This window comes from Perognathus longimembris, chromosome 5, assembly GCF_023159225.1.
Source record: "Perognathus longimembris pacificus isolate PPM17 chromosome 5, ASM2315922v1, whole genome shotgun sequence".
In the NCBI taxonomy this organism is placed as follows: domain Eukaryota; kingdom Metazoa; phylum Chordata; class Mammalia; order Rodentia; family Heteromyidae; genus Perognathus; species Perognathus longimembris.
The window spans coordinates 58,393,361-58,407,884 of record NC_063165.1 but is presented as its reverse complement, the minus strand read 5'-3'; the positions used below and the strand labels follow the sequence as shown (position 1 = coordinate 58,407,884).

The 14,524-nt window shown below is 36.2% G+C and overlaps 1 protein-coding gene across 8 annotated transcripts in view; it reads left to right on the top strand.

Annotated features, from left to right (window-relative positions):
• LOC125351882 (LIM domain containing preferred translocation partner in lipoma) overlaps positions 1–14,524 on the top strand; it is a 645,466-nt gene that overhangs the window by 374,672 nt on the left and 256,270 nt on the right. The window lies entirely within an intron of this gene.

Below are 14,524 nucleotides of genomic sequence, written 5' to 3'. Positions count from 1 at the left end.
GATAATGAGATATGATTATGGTTTAATGGGAAAGAAAAAAGCCCTGCAGGGAACAGTATGTGTATAGTAAATTATGAATTGCCACTAAATAGGTCTCATTAGTACACAATGCCTAGAATTAATTGACATTACAAAGGAATCCGGAAAGCTTTGAGACAATTTAGAGTCCAACTAATGAAAGTCATTACAATGTCTGTTTTGAAATATAAAAATAGTGTATGAAGTTTATGTACAAAGTAATTTTAAAATATCTGACTATATTTGAATATTGTATACCAAAGAGTACTCACTTCACTTACACTTATTAAAAAAGAAAACAATCCCCCCCCCCTAAAAAAAAGAAAAACTAAAAAGAACTTTTAGGTGGGTATAAATGGCTCAAGCCTATAATCCTAGGCACTCAGAATGCTGAAATAGAGATCTCAGTTCAAAGCTAGCCCTGGCAGGGGAATTCATGATACTTATCTCCAGTTAATCTGAAAAAAAAAAAAGCCAGAAGTAGAGCTGTAGCTCAAATGGGGATGTAGAAATGTGGTTTTAATAATACAGCCACCAGTTTTGAGCAAAAAAGTAAAAAATGGGTATTGCCCAGGCCCAGAGTTCCCTTACATTCACATATAAAGTGCAGACGCACTTATAAAGTGCGTCTGCACTTTATAAGACAAATGGGCTTGTAGAATGGGATGCTGGGTAATATAATATGTGGTGGTCGCCTCTATATCTCCCCCTCATCCTACATATTTTCAACACAATAGAGTGGACCATAGATGTTGTTGCTAGATGAGTGGACTTAACTGAGGCCTGCTGTACACAGGGGATTGATAGTGATTGTTTATCTCCATGATGTTACCCCACGCCCTCTGCCAACCCAGCATGCTGGATGCTAAATTCTATTAGTGTAATACATATTTAATTAAATATTATATTTGCAATACAATTAATAATGTGGTCTGTTTCCATAATTTTCTCAAGATATTACCATAATTTTTATATTATGGGCTAATAAAAAGGCAGTATGTTTTGAAACAGCCTTTCCTAAAGTGGTTAATATGCTTTCTGTCTGTTGAATCTTGGATTTAGATTAAGAGACTTGAGACTGGAATTATCTGATGCAATACATTCAGGACTTTAAATGAGCAAGATACCTCATAGGATCTAGTATTTGTTTGCTTTCTTTAAAATGAAATATTTTTTACTTGATTTTTCAATGAGCTCAGTCTTTAATGGAATATTCACCTACTTTCATTGTGTTCTCACCCTTTAACTCCTTTTAGAAACTCAAAACAGTACAAACAATGGTGATCCTAAGTACTCTATATATTGAGTTGTGATGGTTTTTAATGAATGTGGGAGGTCATGCTTCCAGTTCTGTGTCTTCTTAGATGCTGCTTTAATTTTAACAATGTGTTAACATGATAATTAAGTTCTCCTGGCTGTCCTATGAGGAATGAATTTTATGTACATCACCTTGTATATGAAGGAGACAAACTTCAGTACTTAGAATTCATGTTATCTTTCAAACTAACATCATCTATGAGTATAAAATAGAGTATTCAACTATGATGGAGCATAAATAAAACAATATCATGCATTTGTCTTCTTGAAGTCCTCTTAATAATGCCACTCCACCCCCAGCTAAACATAAGTGCTTAGCATTAGAGCTAGATGTGCCTTTACTCTTAATGGACTAGTCCCCTCTCCTCAGAAACTGCTCTCATTGCAATGTTTTCAGCACTGTCTCTCACCTGCCCCTTTTTTGCCCTACTATTTAAAAGACTGAATTGTAGCAGATAAGTTGCCAACTAAAATTAAAAGCAGATGTTACCCTTCACAATGTGTTAGAGTTTAATTTTATGGTCTTGTCTCAGGTACTCTTTTTGTATGTAGTGTGGAGAGGTGGTTTACAGACCAATTGTAGAATCATTAAGTCTAGATTCTGATAATCATTATTAGCTGTGACCATAGTCAACTTGCTGAAGCTAATTAAACCTTGGTTTCTATTTATAAAATGGGAACCATAATAGGCTCTTGATTCCTTGTATGTAAGTTACATTTTGTGAAGGATTGACAAATGTCAGTGTTTTTAGCACATTATTAAATGTCTTATCTCATTTGGTACTTTTTCACTGTGTCTCTAAGCATTATTAAATAGAAACAACATCCCCGTCTTCTTCTCCGAAGCAGGCTCCATAGAGATATTTACTGCCTGCTAAATGAGAATAATGTATCTGAAGCCACCATATATTTCTGTGTTATTTAACACTCTCACCCATATGTCACACTTATTTACATCTACTGTATTTTCTTGGCTTCTAGACTGCTTAACTCTAGGAATGGTCCATGATTTCTATCAGTTATAAAGTACACAACCTGGTATGTTTGTTTATTTAATGAGTGAGTTGGGAGTGTGGAGCTAATAATGAACAGAAGTATCTTACTGACTATAGATGATATGGTCTCTCTCTCTTTCTCTCTCTCTCTGTCTCTCTCTCTCTCTCTCTCTCTCTCTGTCTCTCTTTCTCTCTCTGTGTCTCTCTCTCTCTCTCTCTTATACTTTCAGTTCTGGGTCTTTGTAAAGATCTAAAAATTAGGAAGAACCAAAACAAGAAATACATGTAGTCCTAATTTAAACATTATGAGTTTCCATGGTTTTTTTCCCCCTTCATTTATCCCTACTTCTACTGTTGACTTTCTGAAAATGTACTTATTACCGAGATAGAAAAATTGCTATGGTGATGATGATGATGGTGGTGATGATGACAGCAACAATATTGTATGCCTGTACTGAGATTCTGTATTTCAAGTATCTTGCAAAACGTGTTTTGGAATTCAATATTACAGGGTTTATCATTGAGGTATTTGACATGGGACTGATCCTTGAGACTGACTGAAAATAAATATCAAATATATCAGAGGTGAGCAGGTAGAGAATTGACATTTCGTTAGAAGGGTATGTCTTGCATTTTTATGTGGCATTGTACCTCCTTAAAACTTATTATGAGGAACAAAACCTTGTGGAGAAAGTAGAGCATAATTTAGACAGGACGAAAGTCTCAGTACATTGCATTCTGGTCTTAGTTTTAAAATTAAATGTGTATGATAAACAAGAGATTATTGCACTGGAGTGTTCATATGTGTTAAAGCAGATTGCCTACTTGGTTACCATACTAAAAACAGCTTTTTTGAAGAATTTTTAAAAGTGTGGATCTGTAATATAATGTAAAATGAAAAAATAATATATGAAACTACATATGCGTTCAGTTTATGTTTAAATCCCATCACCTCTGTCAACCATGTACAAGAATACATATACCCATACAGAATATACATGCAAATACACAGAAGAAATGGGTATGAAATAAATTTATTGAAATTGAACAGTCATTCCTACTTTTGGACTAGTTATGTTATCCTTGTTAATTTTCTTAATTTTTTCTATATTCTGTACAAATAGTATCACCATTTTAATGTACAAATGATCTTACATAAGAACCTTCCAGTTCTTTTACTCCAAAGTCAAAGAAAAAGTGAATGACATGAATAAATACCATGAAGTGTCACAGAAAGAAAAGCAATGTCGAACTATTTTTATGGTACAAATTCTTGAATAGATCTATTTTCTCTCATCATTGGATAATATTCATAGAAGGTTGTATATTTTGCATTTTTGTTGCTGTGTAGTGAAATTGAACAATAAAATGAGTAATTCAAATGTAAATCTTTGTTGCTCAGGATCATTTGTGCTGTTTGTTTCCCATTTCTTTTCTGTGATTCCCCCCCCCCCTTCTCATCAAAAAATACTGTAGCTGATGTTGCATCTCACATTCTGCTGTTTTTATATCACAATTGTCTTACAATCCACAGTCTCAAACACAGGTGCACATAGCTTTGAGTATAAAGAAAATCAGTTTTGTATATAGACAAAATCAAGTTAACAGGAAATACCTTAGTACTTGAATGCAGTTATCTGTTTATTCATTTACTTATTGTTCAATAATTGATTTGTTTTAAGACAAAGTCTCCTTATAGAGCCTAAGCTGGCTTCATACTTGATATTCTTCTGCCTAAACCACTCAAGTACTGGGATTACAGGAATACATGTCATTGCATGTGGCTTCCGTGATGTTTTAATGCCTAGTGTGGCTTAGTCTTTGTGCTAACATGTTCTAAGGCATATATAAGGTTAGTAAAAATAAAATTTGAAATAGTGCCAGAATGAAAATAGTATACATGCAATTCTAAAATGTCACAGGTACCAGAATTTATCTGAAGTCAGAAGCATGCCTTAAATACCTTTAGCTACCCAGAATTTGGAATTATTAGTGTGATCAGATCCTTCCATATCATGAAGAGGAAATTGAGCCTCAGGAAGAATGTAAGTAAATTTGTTCAAGTCTGGTATTTTCAGGCCTCATTCTAATTTAAATTTACTTCCCAAAGAATATGTATGCTTGTAGTTGCTATTGATTTATGTTGTTTGAAGAAAGAAAAAAATGGCATGCTGCTTCTTCATTTTACCTGCCATCCTCTGGAGGAGTGAGTCTTCAATAACTGAACTGCCATTCATATCCTGTCAGTGATGAGGTTGTGCTCATGTGTGACAATCTCTCCTCTGGCCAAGCTCCTATTCCATTCTGATCTCATAGAGCTACCTAACTTGTACCATGGTTAAAACAATGATGGCATCTCCCACATACTTGTCAATGGCTAGATAGCAAAGGAAAGAAAAACATATATATATATATATATATATATATATATATATGAACATTTAATGCGCTTCATGATCTAAAGTATCAAATATGCTTTATCAGGAAGTGTTAAGAAGCATAAACAAAGTAACAAGGGGGAAATCAGGAACCATTGAAACAAGGGCTATTGATGCTTTGGTCACTTTGCAGAGTGGGCTTTGAACTCAGAGCCTGGGTGCTGCTCACTACCTTTTTCATTCAAAACTGGCAATCTCCTACTTGAGCCACAGCTCCATGTCTGTCTTTTGAGTGGTTAATTGGAGATAAGAGTCTCATGTCCTTTCTTGCTAGGCCTGGCTTCAAACTGCAAGCCTCATATCTCCCATCCTGAAAAGCCAGGATTACACGTATGAGCCACCACCACCCTGCTAAGAAGACTGTATATTGTAAAGCCCATTCCAGTTACTCTTCATCCCTGGGATGATAAACCCAGACATATATTTAAAATAGTTTCCCAGAGAACTAAGATGGGAGCTAATACATTACCTAGATACTCAGTACTGAACTGACAAAGATATGTGAGACAGACCTTGTTTCCGGATCATTCCTTCCTCATCCTTCCAAGCTATAAGAAATGCAGCTGACTGATGTGGTCATTGCAGGATTTATCTGGGCATTTGCTGAACCTGCTCACAATTTATTTTTATTTCTTCCGATAGACGTGGATTTGGCACAGGAAAGTGAATTCTTTCTGGAACAGCAGATGTGTCTGGTACACTCGTTTGCTGTAACCATTTGTGCTGTGGTTGAAAAAAAAATTTAAGAGTGCAGAATTGTTGAAGGGGTGCGGGAGGGGAGGGTTAAAATAAAACCCAGAACCATTTTAGTGATTATGCAAAGTTAGAATGTGAGTAATTTTGCTGCAGTTAGTCATTATCTGCTTTCATAGCTTGTTTTATAAGAATAAAGGGATGTGTACAGGTTTGGTGAATAGAGAGCTCTTATTTGTCCCTAATAGTCACTCGTTATGAAAACATTTTCTACCCTTCCTCCTACTCTGTGGCAAAAGTGCCCTCTCCTTAGAAATTATACCCTTGTGTGATTCAATCCTTTTATCCATCCACAATAAGCAGACAAACAGCCTCCATTTCTGAGAACAAATATGTCAGAAGAAAAACTTTTCTCTCTTATACAGTATATAATGCAGTTGACATATATTCAAATCCTAATAATATAGTGATCATTTTAAAAATAATGTTTTCTGCAAAGGAAGAAATGGAATGAGAATCCACTGGCTTTGTTGTGAGTGTAATGTGCTCTAAATATGGTGTCCTTTCAATGTTTTATATGAAATATTTAGTAACTTTGCAAGTTTTGCTCATAAAATTTTCTGAGGACAGTAATATACCACCTATAGCTCTTTTCTTTGCTTTCTGCCTTGCAAATTCCTTAAGAAATATGTGAATAAGGGTCTGTTTGTTTTCACCAAAGCAAATATAGCCACTTGCTAACACACATGGCTGAATTTCATTACTGTTTGAGAAACTCCTTTATAATGTACAGCATCACAGTTTGTTAACATTACACCTTGTTAATGATTTTTATTCTTTAATGTCTGTTGTCTCTCCACTTTTGTTTAAAGATAAAACAGTTTTTTGCCTTTTTGTTAATTTACTAGAAATTCTAGTGCTAACAGATAAACTTTACCCTTGAAAATTGTGTTCTAAATAATTTCTGAGCCTATTTTCTTGAATAAATGATAGAAGTTTATGTTCTTCACATTCCTTTTGCCTCTAACACCCCATGATTCTATAAAGAATAATGTTTTGTTCATACACAAATAATCTTATTTTTTCGTTTCTTAAAAATGTCATTGTGTTAGAAAGCCCACAGATTGAGAGAATAGTTTTACTAGCTATACATCAGACAAGGGCTTCGTATCTAAGGCACATTTAGAGCTCAAAAAATTACCACCCCCCATAATCCTCAAAGAAACAACAATTCCATTAATAAATGGGCTAAAGACTTAAAGAAGGACTTATCTTTAGAAGAAATAAGATTGGCCAGTAGACACATGAAGAAATGTTCAACAGAATTTCTGGCCATAATAGAAATGCAAACCAAAACTACATTGAGATTCCACCTCACCCCAGTTACAATGGCCATTATCAAAAAACTAATAATAACAGATGCTGGTGAGATTGTGGCCATAAGGGAACCCTTCTACACTCTTGGTGGGAATGTGAACTTGTTCATCCCCTCAGGAAAACAGTATGGAGGCTCTTCAAAAAACTAAACATAGAGATTCCCTGTGACCCAGCAAACCCACTCCTGGGCCGTTACCCAAATGACCACAAGCAAGACCACTCTAAAGCTACCAGCACAACCATGGTCATTGCCACAACAACATTATTTACCATACCTAGGTTGTGGAATCAAACCAGATGGTCCTCAGTAGATGAATAGATCAAGAAAATGTGATATATATATATATATATATATATATATATATATATATATATGCACAATGCAATTCTATGCTCCCATCAGAAAGAATGGCATTGCCTCATTCCTAAGGAAAAGGAAAGACTTAGTAAAAAATTATATTAAAAATTGTATTAAGTGAAGTAAGCCATACCCAAAGAAACAGGCTGCATGGTTTCCCTCATTTGTAATAACTAAAATAAGTCTAGGATATTCTTAGCAGAGGATCACAATGGCTCAATAGTTATGTCCATATGATAAAATATGATATAAAATGTTGCTTATCAAAATGAATTCCAAGAAATGGAAATAAGAGGTATTTTATTGTACTGTTTGCAGTTATTTCTTTTTTCTCCCTTTGATTTATTCCCTATTGTTATTGTTTTTGATTTCAGTACTCTTTATCTTATGTATTAGTTTATCTACTCTGGGGAAGGGAAGGCAACTCACAGAAACAGTGGTACAAAGTGTGAACCAATGCGACAGTGGTATTCACTAGATACTATGTCGGAAATGACCTTCATAACTTCAGATTGGGAGGGGAATGAGAGGGGAAGTGGGAGAAAATGAGCACAGGAGTAACATTGTTCATAACAAATGTACTCATTACTTATGTATGTAACTCCTATGAATGTATCTATGTAACTCCTCTGTACATCAATCTTTACAATAAAGTTTAAATTAGAAAAAAATCATTGTGACCTTATCTACCTCAATTAACTATTTTCAGGTTTATTTCAAAGATAGTCATATTTTATTTAATAACACTGACATCCAAATTTTCATACTGAACACCCTTACAATACTTGACTGTTTCCAACTAGATAGAAACACGCTCAATTCATTCATCTTTTTGTCATTAAATAATTTGTGAGTAAGAGTAATAGATTTGGGGTTACTTTTATTATACTAGTTGATTATAATTCTAAGCTACTCACCATGCTGTAACCTACAGCAGATTAACCCAGTATGTATAAACTATGTCTGACTTCTATAAAAGTCAGAATTACAGAACCCTTTGTCATACCTAAAGATTTTTATAGAGACATGGTTAAGGCTTGATATTGGCAAATCTGTGGAATAGATCAGAGTCTGGGACCATTATTATGTGATCAGCTGTGGCCATCATTTTTTCTGTTGTTTAGTTTTTGTTTTTTGTTTTTGCCAGTCCTGGGGTTGGAACTCAGGACCTGGGCAATGTCCCTGTGCTTCTTTGGCTCAAGGCTACAGCACCATTTCAGGCTCCTTCTGAGAAATCCAACCAAGCGTTTCATGTATAGTAGGCAAATACTTTACCACTAAGCTACATTCCCAGCCCCCATCATTGTTTTAATATGTTGCTTAAATAGCAGTCTTATACTGAAGAATGTGAGGAATGTTTATGAGGTTCACTAGATAAAATGCTGAACTAGAAAAATAGTAGGAGAACATTAAAAGACATGGACAAGAGCTATCTTATGGAAGATTCAGCCTTGTAAAGGGACATTAGTACTGGACACCTTGCCTAACCCAGAAGGCATCTTGACTGGCTTCCCAGAAGTTTCCTTACATTTGAAACTTGTACTTTTTATATAGGGGTCATAAAATAGAAGGAGTTTGGGAAGTCAGGGTAAGGCTTGTAAGGTCCACCCCTGGTAGGGCTCCATGCAGATGCCCCCCCACCTGTTTAAGTCTGCACCCAGTGCCTGTGTTACCTAGGTAATTGGCACACCTGGAGGCAGTTACCTCCTCCTTCTCTGAGGTCACATCCAATCCACCTGGCCATATCTCCCGCCTTTCCTTATATAATCTGGCTCAACACAGTCCCCTCTTTCTTTCCTTTTCTCTCTTACTCTCTCTTGCTCTTTTCTCCCTTTTCCTTTCTTCCCTTCTTCCTCTCCATGCCACCATCTTATTTGGGTTGGCAGTTTGTTCTCCCTCCAATAAACTCTTCTCTGCCTGACAATGTGGCGGCGGGTTTCCTTTCCCATGAACCTTACATCTGTTGCCTTGACTCGGGAGGGGACAGAGTGCAAGAGTTACTGGATCTCCTCCTTCCCCTGCTATTCTGAGGGTTAATTAGACTCCTTGACCACCCCTCCTCGGACTAAACTGCCAAGAGCTGGAGGAAACTCACTTCAGACTTCTCACCTTTACCATCACTGGCTATACTTCCATCACACCATTTCCTTTTTACCTTTGGTGAGTGACTCCTGTCTGCAGGTCATCTATTTGTCTGACCATGCCAGAGGGACCTTTTATGCCTTTTTAGCCAGTCTGTTCTCATGTCCGGGATGCCTGAATTGAACATTTGACTCTGTGTCCTTGTGGACCACCATCTATGTCCTTACAGACTCCTCTGTCCTCACAAGTCTACTCCCTAAAGTCAAAATGCCTCATAGGCTAGAAAACTGGTCTTAATGGCCCAAACTTTTGGCTTGTGCCCTCGAGAGTGTGATGCAGGTTGGGTTCCAGGGACCCCCCTCTAGGTTCCCTCTCAAAGGGTAGCCATTCTAGGTTTGATGTACTCCACAAGCCAAAGAAAAAAGTAGGCAGTTTTAGAGAACTAACTCTGATAGGTATTTGTGGTCAATTCCTAATATGTTACAGCCCCTGCCTCATGAGACTTCTTCCAGGCTTCATTCAAGGATGGGCATCTAACACCAAGGGACAGATGCTGCTTGTCTTCTCCCTGAGAAGCCATATCTCTACCTTTTACTCCTAATGTCGATGCCCCTTGCCAGCAGGAAGTAGCCAGGGAGAGTTAGCGCCATTTTCATAGTTATTAAAAGGTCAGTATGTAAGGTTCACCCATGGGAGAACTCCATGCAGATGTCCCCCACCTTTTTAAGTCTGTGCCCAGTACCTGAATTACCTAGGTAAGTGGCACACCTGGAGGCAGTTACCTCCTGCTTCTCCGAGGTCACATCCAATCCACCTGGCCATATCGCCCGCCTTTCCCTATGTAATCGGGCTCAACACAGTCCCTGCTCTCTGTCCTTTTCTCTCTTACTCTCTCTTGCTCTTTTCTCTCTTTTCCTTCTTCCTTCCCCTCTGTCTCCCCACACAGCCATCTTGTGTAGGTTGGCAGTTTGCTCTCCTCCCAATAAACTCTTCTCTACCTGAACCATGTGGTAGATTTCCTTTCCTGTGAACCTTAAAAGGCTATGTACCACTGCAGTGAGTGCTTTGTGGAGACAAGTGAAAGGAAGTTTAACAACACTCATTGCAATAAGGGATTCACACTTCATCCTAACTTCCTGGAGACTTCAATAAAATTAATAAAGATCATTCTTTATTATGTGTATATTTGTTTAAGTCAATATCCATGATTGTTGACTGATTTGGCATATCAATAAAGCAATAGTGAGAATTGGTAGTATTTAGTACTTAGAATCAGATCTTACAATATCCACTAGAAAAATATTATGACCACATATCATTTAGAGTAGTGGATCTTTGAGACATCCATCAATTTGAAACAATGTTTTTGTATTTTTAAAATTAACATACATATGTAATCTATTTTCCATCATATGCCTTTATTTTGAAAACATGTTCCATTGCTTTTCAGCTGCAGGATATTCCATTGGATGATGTAGTATAACTTCCTTAACTGTCTTCTCTTTAAACAATATAATCTATGAGCATTTTAATAGCTCTTTATTGCAAGTTTGTCTACTCAAATAATCATTCTAACATCCATTGCTACAAGTAATATCGAAATGCACCTGAGACCAGGTGTAGGTGTCTTGTGGCTGTAATCCTAGCTACTCTGAGATCTGAGGATCATGTTTTAAAGACAGCACAAGCTGGGAAGTGCATGAGACTCTTACAAAAACCTAAACCTGGAGGTAGAACTGTAGCTTAAATCGTAGAGCACTAACCTTGAGCACAAAAGCTCAGGGACGTTCCCCAGATGTGCAGGTCAAATTCCAAAACTAAAACCAAAAGTCAACAACAAAAACACAACAAAATATATTTTTTTAAAAACACCACCATTCTTTTCTCATCTTTATTGGATTTTATTACTTCTTACTTAGTTGATTCTGCCATGAGTATTTATCACTAAACCCAGGGACTGAATAGAGAAAATTTCTGGGTTCTGGAGGGGAAGATGACTGCATGTGGTGCACTACGAGGACACATGCACGCATACACGGTACCTTTATTAGGTTCATACACATGACAGAGATGGACTTTCAGTGGACCACTACTTCACTGTTTAATAAGGATTAGACATGAAATGTTTAAAGGTAGCATCTGAGTGTTCCTACTTGACATGGTTTTATTTTGGAGGAAACAACTTGACATACTGGCAAGGTTGTCTTCAGTAGTCCAGGGAGCTGCTTGCTTTCACAGCATTTTATACCCGTTCAGAAGAGTTGTAAGAATTAATTAAATCAAAAGCTTTTAAGAAAAAATACTGCTCTGAGTGCCACATCAGACCATACTGTTTCTGCTATTTATGCTTCAGAAGTTATTAAGAATAGCCCATTGCTAGCTATAGTATGTGTTTGCAGAGCACAGCACTGTGAAATGAACAAGTGCTGATGTGTTGCAGAGAAGTAAGATATTTATGCCTGCATCTCTCTGACAAGAAGTCTGTGGAGGATGTACGTACGTGTGTGTGTGTGTGTGTGTGTGTGTGTGTAAGTGTGTGCTAGTACTGACCCTATACCGACAGCGATGTTTTGAACTCAGTGCCACCAGTTAAAAATCATTTTGACTTTGAGAATTATATTTGAGATTGTTTCTTAACTCTTCATCAGGTGTCAACTTCTACTTACATGATTACTTTTTTCTTTAGGGTGGGAAATAGAAAAAAGTTTAATGGTGCAAAATAAAATTTAATTGCTAATTCAATGTAAAATTTAACCTTTGAAATACACTTTTAAATATTTTAACTTTTTGGTCTGTTCTTTCCTCAATGCATATGTACATAAAATTGGAATAAATAAGTTTTGATGTTTGCATTTTAGGATAATATATATTTCATGTACTTTAGTTTAAATTTATGCTCTGTTGCATATTTATATATGAGAAGTTTGTGTTGCATATAGTGTATAGTAGATATTTATATATTTTCATAATGTGGTTTTCCTATATAAATGAGAAATGTCATGTGAACATGTATCTATATAATATTGATTCCAATATGTGGTAGTGAGAGCAATCTTGAAAAAGCATATATAATATCTCAAAATTCCCCCTCTGAAATAACTAATGTTATAAATTTGGGAATAAATCTTGGTAGACATAATAGATGCATATGTTCATGTCAGCTATAGATGATGCATTTGTCTGTCTCTCTTAACTGCTTTCTTTGTCTTTACAAAGTTATCTATGCTAAGCACTTCATTATTGTAAGTACATTGGATTACATTTTTGCCTTTTATAGCTGGTTTATTTCACTTTGTGTACTGTCTTTCAGGTTACTCATTTGGCATCATATCAGATCTTACTTCTTTTGAAAAGTTAAATGATATCTCAATGCATCTGCATATGCATCTCAATTGGTTCATTCACTCATCCCCAGTGGACCGTCATATTACTTCCCCCTTGGCTATTATATATAATGCTGTTATGTATGTATATATATATATATGCTGCAATGTACATATATGTATATATAATATATATGTGTATATATTTCTACATTGAGCTCTTTTAAATATGTGCCCAAAGGTAGAATTCTGAGATCACTAGATCATTGATAAGTTTTCAAGCATTTTCTTGGAAGAATTTTTAATGTCTTTTTATCATTTCACTGTGAGATTATAATGCAATTAACTTAAACAATGTCCATATATTGAATGTTTAAATTTCTCATAATCATTCGCTTAAAATTACATTATGATGGATATTTCTTGAAACTAATTATTTTATGCCATTTATGGTGCTTACCTTAGGCTGAACAAACTTCTTTCCTTAGCTTCTTTAACATATCACTAAATTACCACATGGATAAATTGCCCAGAAATGGTTTGTAGAACCAAACATTAATTTAGTGTCTGAATTTAAATTATTTAATCATTGCCCTTGGAAAATAGAGTATAGGCCCCTCTAATAACTTTCGGCCCCCAATTCCAGGTAAAATTCTCAGTTCTGCCTTATAAAATGTGCTTTTGACTGTTCTGTGGTTCTGAACTGTTTTATGTGAGAATTATTAGCGCTTTTTTAGTTTTAGACTTTTTCCTCTCTTTAATGGTTGGGACTACAGTAATTTGTATTTTAAAAACCCAATTGATTCTTTTGTACAGGCAGTTTATGAAGTGCTTCTCTAAATGGATAGAAGTACGTTCTTATACTACTATACCTATTACATCATTTTCCAACTCATGTCATCTGCTATCAAGTGGGTCATGTCAGTGGCCCAGGCTGGTGGAGAAGTCAGCTGCAGGTACAAAAACCTGAATTATAGACAATAATAAGCAAGGGCTCGGAATATGGCCTAGTGGCAAGAGTGCTTGCCTCGTATACATGAAGCCCTGGGTTCGATTCCCCAGCACCACATATATAGAAAACGGCCAGAAGTGGCGCTGTGGCTCAAGTGGCAGAGTGCTAGCCTTGAGCAAAAAGAAGCCAGGGACAATGCTCAGGCCCTGAGTCCAAGCCCAGGACTGGCCAATAAATAAATAAATAAATAAATGAATAAATGAAGGAATGAATGAATGAATGAATAAAATATTGTATCACTTTCATTTTGGATATATTCAGTTATGTGTGCCTTTGAACAGGGAAAGTATTAACAAAGCAGAAAGCATACTGAAATTTGTGCCTCTGCTTCTGATGACTCCCTTTTTACCTACAATAGATACCAAATATAATATATGTACCTAGCCACTCAGGAGGTTGAGATCTGAGGATCGTGATTTTAAGCCAGCCCAGGCAGAAAATTCCATGGGATTCTTCACTCCAATTAACCAACCAAAAGCTGGAAATGGAGCTAGCTGTGGTTCAAGTGGTAGTTTGCCAGGCACAAATGGGAAAAAACTAAGAAAAAGCCCAGTACAGGCACAAAAAATGACGAATAAATAAACAAAAATAAATTCATAAAAGCAAAAAAATAAAACAATATTAAATATGCTTCATTCTCCTTTATGGTCCAGGTGCAGAATCAATCTAGAGAAGTCCGGTACCTTTTCTAACAGTGAGAAAGCTAGGTAATTCTTAAGGTGTCTTATTTCTTGTGATTGCATTAATTATCCTCTCTGCTGGCGTTTGATTTGTCACTGTCTATAAGTTAGAACAGAAGTGAAAAGGTGCAGCTTATACATATAATTGGCCTACGAAAATTATTTCTTTGACTTCCCAGTGCTTGCCAAAAATAAAATACTGAGCAAAGCCTGAAGCTGAAAAGAAGAATA